Genomic DNA, 10,749 nt, shown 5'->3' on the forward strand with positions numbered 1-10,749 from the left:
AAATGGTATGGACCTAACAGAGGCAGAAGATATTAAGAAGAGGTGGCAAGAATACACAGAAGAACTGTACAAAAAAGATCTTCACGATGGTGTGATCACTGACCTAGAGCCAGACATCTTGGAATGTGAAGTCAAGTGGGCCTTAGAGAGCATCACTACAAACAAAGCTAGTGGAGGTGATGCAATTCCAGTTGAGCTATTTCAAATCCTGAAAGATGATGTTGTGAAAGTGCTGCTCTCAATATGCCAGCAAATTTGGAAAACTCAGCAGTGGCCACGGGACTGGAAAATGTCAGTCTTCATTACAATCCCAAATAAAGGCAATGCCAAAGAATGCTCAAACTACTGCACAATTGCACTCATCTCACACACTAGTAAAGTCATGCTCAAAATTCTCCAAGCCAGGCTTTAGCAATATGTGAACCATGAACTTCCAGATGTTCAAGATGGTTTTAGGAAAGGTAGAGGAACCAGAGATCAAATTGCCAACATCCACTGGATCATGAAAAAAGCAAGGGAGTTCCAGAAAAACATCAATTTCTGCTTCATTGACTATATCAAAGCCTTTGACTGTGTGGATCACAATAAACTGTGGAAAATTCTGAAAGAGATGAGAATACCAGACCACCTGACCTGCCTCTTGAGAAACCTATATGCAGGCCAGGAAACAACAGTTAGAACTGGACATGGAACAACAGACTGGTTCCAAATAGGAAAAGGAGTACGTCAAGGCTGTATATTGTCACCTTGCTTATTTAACTTATATACAGTGTACATCGTGAGGAATGCTGGGCTGGAAGAAGCACAAGCTGGAATCAAGATTGCCAGGAGAAATATCAATCACCTCAGATATGCAGATGACACTACCCTTATGGCAGAAAGTGAAGAGGAACTCAAAAGCCTCTTGATGAAAGTGAAAGAGGAGAGTGAAAAGGTTGGCTTGAAGCTCAACATTCAGAAAACAAAGATCATGGCATCTGGTCCCATCACTTCATGGGAAATAGATGGGGAAACAGTGGAAACTGTGTCAGACTTTATTTTTTTGGGCTCCAAAATCACTGCAGATGCTGAAATTAAGAGACGCTTACTCCTTGGAAGGAAAGTTATGACCAACCTAGATAGCATATTAAAAAGCAGAGACATTACTTTGCCAACAAAGGTCCGTCTAGTCAAGGTTATGATTTTTCCAGTGGTCATGTATGGATGTGAGAGTTGGACTGTGAAGAAAGCTGAGTGCCAAAGAATTGATGCTTTTGAAGTGTGGTGTTGGAGAAGACTCTTGAGAGTCCCTTGGACTGCAAGGAGATCTAACCAGTCCATTCTAAAGGAGATCGATCCTGCATGTTCATTGGAAGGACTGATGCTGAAGCTGAAACTCCAATACTTTGGCCCCCTCATGCGAAGAGTTGACTCACTGGAAAAGACTCTGATGCTGGGAGGGATTGGGGGCAGGAGGAGAAGGGGACGACAGAGAATGAGATGGCTGATGGCATCACCAACTCGATGGACATGATTTTGAGTGAACTCCGGGAGTTGGTGATGGACAGGGAGGCCTGGCATGCTGTGATTCATGGGGTCTCAGAGTCGGACACGACTGAGTGACTGAACTGAACTGAACTGAAAGTGTTCTAATCTTTAAACATGGGTTGTTTTCCATTTATTTAGGTCCTCTTTAATTTAGACAATATTTTAGAGTTTTCAGGGTAGAAGCCTTTCACTTCTGTGATTGAATTCTGAGATTTTTAAAATTGTTTTAAAATTATTATTGGAGTGTAGTTGATTAACAACATTGTATCAGTTTCATGTGTACAGCGCCTGAAGTAAGTGTATAAGGACTGATAAGTGACTCAGTCATACGTATACATACATCCACTCTGTTTTAGATTCTTTTCCAATATAAGTTAATACCGAATATTGAGTAGAGGCCCCTGTGCTGTAGAGTAGGTCCTTATTAGCAGCAGCAGCAGCAGCAGTGTATATTGTTGATTTCAATCTCCTAGTTTATTCCTCCCTGCCACCCTCTCAGTTCAGTTCAGTCGCTCAGTTGTGTCCGACTCTTTGTGACCCCATGAACTGCAGCACAACAGGCCTCCCTGTCCATCACCAACACCCAGAGTTGACCCAAACTCATATCCATAGAGTTGGTGATACCATCTAACTATCTCATCCTCTGTCGTCCCCTTCTCCTCCTGCCTTCAATCTTTCCCAAAATCAGGGTCTTTTCCAATAGGTCATCTCTTCACATCAGGTGGCCAAAATATTGGAGTATCAGCTTCAACATCAGTCCTTCCAATGAACACCCAGGACTGATCTTCCTTAGGATGGACTGGTTGGACCTCCTTGCAGTCCAAGGGACTCTCAAGAGTCTTCTTCAACACCACAGTTCAAAAGCATCAATTCTTCAGCGATCAGCTTTCTTCACAGTCCAACTCTCACATCCATACATGACCACGGGAAAAACCATTGCCTTGACTAGACGGACCTTTGTTGGCAAAGTAATATCTCTGCTTTTTAATATGCTATCTAGGTTGGTCATAACTTTCTTTCCAAGGAGTAAGCATCTTCCAATTTCATGGCTGCAATCAGCATCCGCAGTGATTTTGGAGCCCCCAAAAATAAAGTCAGCCACTGTTTCCCCATTTATTTCCCATGAAGTGATGGGACCAGATGCCATGATCTTCGTTTTCTGAATATTGAGCTTCAAGCCAACTTTTTCACTCTCCTCTTTCACTTTCGTCAAGAGGCTCTTTAGTGCTTCTTCACTGTATGCCATAAGGGTGGTGTCAACTTTTCCCTTTAGTAACCATTGGTTTCGGAGAAGGCAATGGCAAGCCACTCCAGTACTCTTGCCTAGAAAATCCCATGGATGGAGGAGCCTGGTAGGCTGCAGTCTGTGGGGTCGCTAAGGGTGGGACACGACTGAGTGACCTCACTTTCACTTTTCACTTTCACACATTGGAGAAGGAAATGGCAACCCACTCCAGTGTTCTTGCCTGGAGAATCCCAAGGACGGGGGAGCCTGGTGGGCTTCTGTCTGTGGGGTCACACAGAGTCGGACACGACTGAAGTGACTTAGCAGCAGCAGCAGCAGCAACCATTGGTTTGTTTTCTATATCTTAGCCTCTGTTTCATTTGTGAAAAAGTACATTTGTATCATCATTCTAGATTCTGCATATAAGGGATACAAATGATATTTCTCTTTTGTATCTGACTTAACGTTCCTTTGTATGAGAATTTCTCAGTGCATCCATGTTGCTGCAAAGCACTATTCATTTACTTGTTTTTACTTTTAAACTTTTTATTTTATATTGGAGTATAGCCAGTTAACAACGTTTTGACAGTTTCAAGTTGACAGCAAAGGGACTCAGCCACACATATCCTTGTATCGATTCTCCCCCACCAAATTCCCTCCCATCCAGGCTGCCACACAATATGAAACAGAGTTCCCCATGCTATATAGTAAGACCTTTTTGGTTTTCCATTTTAAATATAGCACTATGTACATGTCCATCCGAACCTCCTTGACAATCTCTTCTTCCTGTCCTTCCCCTCTGGCAACCATAAGTTCTTTCTCTAAGTTTGTAAGTCTGTTTCTGTCCTGTGAATAAATTCATTTGTATTCTTCCTTTTTAGATGCTGCACACAGGAGACGTCATTCAAGACTTCTCCTTCTGTGTCTGACTTACTGCATTCAGTATGAAAATCTCCAGGTTCATCCATGTTGCTGCAGATGGCATTATCTCATTCTATTTAATGGCTGAGTAATATTCCGTTGTACAGAGGTGCCACTTTCTCTTTATCCATTCCTCTGTTGTTGGACAAATAGGTGGCTTCCGTTACTTGGCTATTGTAGACAGTGCTCAAATGAACCCTGGGGTGCATATAGTTCCATATATGGTTTTTAAACATTCCTCCACATTCTTCTCCATTTACATTCTCACCAATAGTTCAGGAGGATTCCCTTTTCTCTGCACTGTCTCTAGCACTGACTATAGATTTTTTAAATGATGGCCATTCTGAGTGTGTGACACGATATCTCACTGTAGTTCTAATTTCCATTTCTCTAATAATGAGTGATGTTGAGCATGTTGTCATGTGCCATTGGCCATTTGTATGTTTTCTTAAGGGAAATGCCTGTTTAGCTTTTTGGACCACTTTGAACGGCGTGGTTGTCATCCTTTAGATATTCCAGATCTTAAACCCATTGCAGGCCTATGGTTTGCAAACATTTTCTGCCATTCTCTAGTTTGTCTCTTCACTCCCATGAGAATATCCTATGATGCATGGACTTCTTTCATTTTCTTGAGGACCAGTGTATCTAATTTTCATTGTTTCGATGCCTTTGGTGTCACAATTAAGGAATCATTAACAAAGCCAAGAGCACGGAGATGTGTGTCTGTGTTTTCGTCTGTAGTTCTTAGCTTAGCCTGAGGGTTTGTTTCTGGGTTCCAAGTCTGTTCCATGGTCTATGTGTCTATGTGAATGAAGCAGCACACTTTTGTAAGATTATTTCAGCATCTCTTAGAATTTCATATGAATATTGGATTTTTCTTCCCAATTCAAAAAAGAACAACAAAGTAGGAAACTCTGGGATTGAATTGAATCTCTGTATTTTTCTTGATGCTATTGTTATTTGAACACTGTTTAGTGTTCTAATCTTCAAATATGGACTGTTTTCCATTTAAGTCCTCTTTAAGCAATGTTTTAGAGTTTTCAGGGTAGAAGCCTTTCACCTCCTTGATTGAATTCTGAAATGCTGTACATTATTTGTAAACTCTTCATTTATTTATGGTTGCACTATCTTTGTTTCTGGGCAGGTTTCCTCTTGTTGCAGCAAGCGGGGCTACCCTTCATTGTGGTGAGCAGGCTTCTCTTTGAGGGGCTTCTCTTGTTGCAGAACACAGGTTCTAGGCTCACGGGCTCCAGCAGAAGTTGTACATGGGCTCAGTAATTGCGCAGCACAGGATTAATTGCTCCTCGGCCTGTGGAATCTTCCTGGACCAGGGATCTAACCCGTGTCCCCTGCACTGGCAGGCAGATTCTTACCCACTGCACCACCAGAGAAGTGCCCTTGTATTATTTTTTAATTTTTCTGGAGAATAGTTGATTAACAATGTTATATCGGTTGGTATATAGCACGTGAAGAGAATCAGTGAATAAGCACTGATAAGTGAACCAGTTATGTGTTTAGTCACTTCAGTCATGTCTGATTCTTTGCACCCCTATGGACTATAGCCCACCAGGCTCCTCTGTCCATGGGGTTCTCCAGGCAAGAATACTGGAGTGGGTTGCTGTGCCCTCCTCCAGGGGATCTTTCTGATCCCGGGATGGAACCCATGTCTCTTGTGTCTCCTGCATTGCAGGCAGATTCTTCACCCACTGAGCTATACATACACATAGATCTACTCTGTCTTAGATTCTTTTCCCATACAGGTTAATACAGAATATTGAGTAAAGTTCTCTGGGCTCCAAGGTAAGTCCTTATTAGTTACATATTATATGTATAGTAGTATATATATGTTGATCCCAACCTCCTAATTTATTCCTTTCCACCACCCTCTCACTTTCCCCTTTCTGTTCTGTTCTGTTCAGTCGCTCAGTCGTGTCCGACTCTTTGCGACCCCATGGACTGTAGCCTACCAGGCTTCTCCATCCATGGGATTCTCCAGGCAAGAATACTGGAGTGGGTTACCATTTCCTTCTCCAGGGGATCTTCCCGACCCAGGGATCGAACCCCGGTCTCCCGCATTGGAGGCAGACACGTTAACCTCTGAGCCACCAGGGAAGCCCACTTTCCCCTTTAGTAACTACATTTTCTCAATAAGTTCATTTGAATCATCTTTTTCATTCTTCACATAAGAGATATCAAATGATTCTCTTTTTATCTGACTTAATATTCCTTTGTATGAGAATCTCTAGTCTATCCATTTTATGGTAAATAGCAGCATTTCAGTGATTTATTCATTTGTATTTACTTTTAAACTTTTTATTTTCTATTGGAGCATAGTTGATTAACAGTGGTGTCATAGTTTCAGGTGGACAACAAAGGGACTCAATCATACATATACCTGTATCCATCTTTCCCAAGCTCCCCTCCCATCCAGGCTGACACATAACATTGAGCAGAGTTCCCTGTGCTGGACAGTAGGACCTTGCTGGTTATCCATTTTAAATAGAGTAGTGTGTACATGTTGATCCCAACCTCCCTGACTACCTCTTCTCCCTGTCCTTTGCCACTGGCAACCATAAGTTCATTCTCCAAGTCTGTTTTCTGTGTTGTAAATAAGTTCACTTGTATCCTTTCGTTTTAGATTGCACATACAGGGGATGTCATATGAGATTTCTCCTTCTCTGACTTCCTTCACTCAGTATGCAAATCTCTAGGTTCATCCGTTTTGCTGCAAATTGCATTTTCATTCTTTTCAGTGGCCAAGCAGTATTCGATTGTATAGATATACCAGATTTTCTTTATCCAGTCCTCTGTTGATGGACATTTAGGTGGCTTCCCTGCCTTCAGTTCAGTTGCTCAGTTGTGTCCGACTCTTTGCAACCCCATGAATCACAGCACGCTAGGCCTCCCTGTCCATCACCAACTCCCAGAGTTCACTCAAACTCATGTCCATCAAGTTGGTGATGCCATCCAGCCATCTCATTCTCTGTCGTCCCCGTCTCCTCCTGCCCCCAATCCCTCCCAGCGTCAGAGTCTTTTCCGGTGAGTCAATTCTTTGCATGAGATGGCCAAAGTATTGGAGTTTCAGCTTTAGCATCAGTCCTTCCAATGAACACCCAGGACTGATCTCATTTAGAATGGACTGGTTGGATCTCCTTGCAGTGAACCCTGGGGTGAATGTATCTTTTTGAACACTGGATTTTATTTATTTTTTTTTTATACTCTTTAATTTTAATTTATTTTATTGGAGGCAAATTACCTTTCATTAATATATTGGTTGGTTTTGCGATACATTGACATGAATCCGCCCCGGGTGTACATGTGCTCTCCCTCCCAAACCCCCCTCCCACCTCCCTCCTCCCCATATCCTCCCCCCATGTCATTCCCCTGCACCAGCCCCAGGCATCCTGCATCATGCGTCGAACCTGGACTGGTCACATATGCTAATATACATGCTACAATGCCATTCTCCCCAATCATCCCACCTTCACCCTCTCCCACAGAGTCCCAAAGACTGTTCTATATGTCTATGTCTCTTTTGCAGTCTCGTACACAGGTTTCAGGTTTCCACACTGGATTTTATAGATGTATGCCTTGGAGTGGGTTTGTGGGATCATATGGTAGTTCTGTATACAGTTTTTTAAGGAATCTCCATATTCTTCTTCATCATGGTTGTGCACATTTATATTCCCATTAATAGTGTAGGAGAGTTCCCTCTTCACACCCTTTCCAGGATTTATATTTTGTAGATTTTTTATGATGGTCGTTCTGACCTGTATGATGTGATATCTCATTGTAGTTTTAATTTCCATTTCTCTAATAATGAGTAATATTGAGCATCTTTTCATGTGCATTGGCCATCTGTTTAGGTTTTTGGTCCATTTTTGAATTCTGTTGTTATCTTTTACATATTCTGCATATTAAACCCACAACAGGCCTATGGTATGCAAACATTTTCTGCCCTTCTCTAGTTTATTTTTTCACTCTCTTAAGAATGTTCTGTGATGACTGGAAATTTTTCTTTCTTTTTTTTTTTTTGAAGGCTACTGTATCTATTTTTCATTGTTTTTGTGCCTCTGGTCTCATATTTAAGGAAACAAAACCAAATTCAGGTCATGGAGATGTGCAACTGTTTTTGCTTCTATAGTTCTAAGCTAAGATCCAAACTTTAGGCCTTGATTCATCTTGCATTACCTTCTGTTCCTGGTATGAGGTCAGGTCCACCCTCAAGGTTTTGCACATGAGGTCTGGGTTCTGCAGTGCCATTTGTTGGGTCTGTTCTTGGCCCAGTGACCAGTCTTAGCACTTCTATCAGAAATCAAGTAAAAATAGAAGGGTTTATTTCTGGGTTCTCAAGTCTATTCCTGTACTTGGTAGTTCTACATACAGTTTTTTAAGGAACCTCCGTATGCTTCTCCACCATGGTTGTACCCATTTATATTCCTACCAATAGTATAGGAGAGTTCCCTTTTTGCCACATCCTCTTTATCTCTGATTCTTTGTAATTTTTTTGATGAAGCCCATTCTAACCTATGTAACTTGACATCTCATTGTAGTTCTGATTTCCATTTTTCTGATCATTAGTGATGTTGAACATCTTTTCATGTGCTGTTGGCCATGTGTATGTCTTCTTAGAAATGTCTGCTCGGGTTTGTGTACCATTAAAAAAATTTTTTTAAATTAATTTATTTTTCACTGTGCTAGGTCTTTGCTGGTGCGCTGGCTTTTCTCCTGTTGTGACCATCAGGGGCTACTCTCTAGTTGTGGCATGTGGCCTTCTCATTGCAGTGGCTTCTCTTGTTGCTGAGCACAGGCTCTAGGGCAAGTGGGCTTCAGTAGTTGTGACATCCGGGTCCAAGTAGTTGCACTTCCCCGACTTGAGAGCACAGGCTCATCAGTTGTGGCTGTCAGGCTTAGTTGACCTGCAGCATGTGGAATCTTCCTAGATCAGGAATTGAGTTTATTTTTGTGTATAGTGTTAGGGAGTGTTCTAGTTTCACTCTTTTACAAGTGGTTGACCAGTTTTCCCAGCAGCACTTGTTAAAGAGATTATCTTTTCTCCATTGAATATTCTTGCCTCCTTTGTCAAAAATAAGGTGTCCATAGGTGCATGGATTTATCTCTGGGCTTTCTATTTTGTTCCATTGATTATATTTCTGTCTTTATGCCAGTACCATACTGTCTTGTTGACTGTGGCTTTGATTAAAGATCTAAATGTAAGACCAGAAACTATAAAACTGCTAGAGGAGAACATAGGCAAAACACTCTCTGACATAAATCACAGCAGGATCCTCCATGACCCACCTCAAAGAATATTGGAAATAAAAGCAAAAATAAACAAATGGGACCTAATTAAAATTAAAAGCTTCTGCACAGCAAAGGAAACCATAAGCAAGGTGAAAAGACAGCCTTCAGAATGGGAGAAAATAGCAAATGAAGCAACTGACAAAGAATTAATCTCAAAAATATACAAACAACTCCTGCAGCTCAATTCCAAAAAAATAAACAACCCAGTCAAAAATAGGGCCAAAGAACTAAACAGACATTTCTCCAAAGAAGACATACAGATGGCTAACAAACACATGAAAAGATGCTCGACATCACTCATGATCAGAGAAATGCAAATCAAAACCACAATGAGGTACCATTTCACGCCAGTCAGAATGGCTGCTATCCAAATGTCTACAAGCAATTAATGCTGGAGAGGGTGTGGAGAGACGGGAACCCTCTTACATTGTTGGTGGGAATGCAAACTAGTACAGCCACTATGGAGAACAGTGTGGAGATTCCTTTAAAAACTGGAAATAGAACTGCCATATGACCCAGCAATTGCACTCCTGGGCATACACACCGAGGAAGCCAGAATTGAAAGAGACACATGTACTCCAGTGTTCATCGCAGCACTGTTTATAATAGCCAGGACATGGAAGCAACCTAGATGTCCATCTGCAGGTGAATGGATAAGAAAGCTGAAGTACATTTACACAATGGAGTATTACTCAGCAATTAAAAAGAATGCATTTGAATCAGTTCTAATGAGGTGGATGAAACTGGAGCCTATTATACAGAGTGAAGTAAACCAGAAAGAAAAATATAAATACCGTATGCTGCTGCTGCTGCTAAGTCACGTCAGTCGTGTCCGACTCTGTGTGACCCCATAGACGGAAGCCCACCAGGCTCCCCCGTCCCTGGGATTCTCCAGGCAAGAACACTGGAGTGGGTTGCCATTTCCTTCTCCAATGTGTGAAAAGTGAAAAGTGAAGTCGCTCAGTTGTGTCCGACCCTTAGCGACCCCACGGACTGCAGTCTACCAGGCTCCTCCATCCATGGGATTTTCTAGGCAAGAGTACTGGAGTGGCTTGCCATTGCCTTCTCCAATAAATACCATGTACTAACTCATATATATGGAATTTAGAAAGATGGTAACGATAACCCTGTATACGAGACAGCAAAAGAGACACAGATGTATAGAACAGTCTTTTGGACTCTGTGGGAGAGGGCGAGGGTGGGATGATTTGGGAGAATGGCATTGAAACATGTATATTATCATGTGTGAAACAAATCGCCAGTCCAGGATGATTCAATGCATGATACAGGATGGTCAAGGCTGGTGCACTGGGATGAACCAGAGGGATGGGATGGGATTGGGAGGGAGGTGGGAGGGGGGTTCAAGATGGGGAACACATGTACACCTGGGGTGGATTCATGTTAATGTATGGCAAAACCAATACAATAATGTAAAGTAATTAGCCTCCAATTAAAATAAATAAATTTTTTAAAAAAGGAATTGAACCTGTGTCTTTTGCACCAGCAAGCAGATTCTTTATCACTGGGAAGCCTTGGGCCAATCTTGCATTGGCTAGCGGGTTCTTTACCACTGGTACCACTTGAGAAGCCCCTTGGATCATTTTTGAATTGTTTCATTGGCATCCTTTACATATTCTGGACTTTAAACCCAAAGCAGGCCTATGGTTTGTAAATGTTTTCTGCCATTAACTTGTCTTTTCACTTCTGTGAGACTATCCTGTGATGCATGAAAGTTTTTCATTTTTTTGAGGTCCAGTGCCTCTAACTTTCAT

Source organism: Moschus berezovskii, chromosome 8 (assembly GCF_049115385.1).
Source record: "Moschus berezovskii isolate FMDL1 chromosome 8, NW_MosBer_1.0, whole genome shotgun sequence".
In the NCBI taxonomy this organism is placed as follows: Eukaryota; Metazoa; Chordata; class Mammalia; order Artiodactyla; family Moschidae; genus Moschus; species Moschus berezovskii.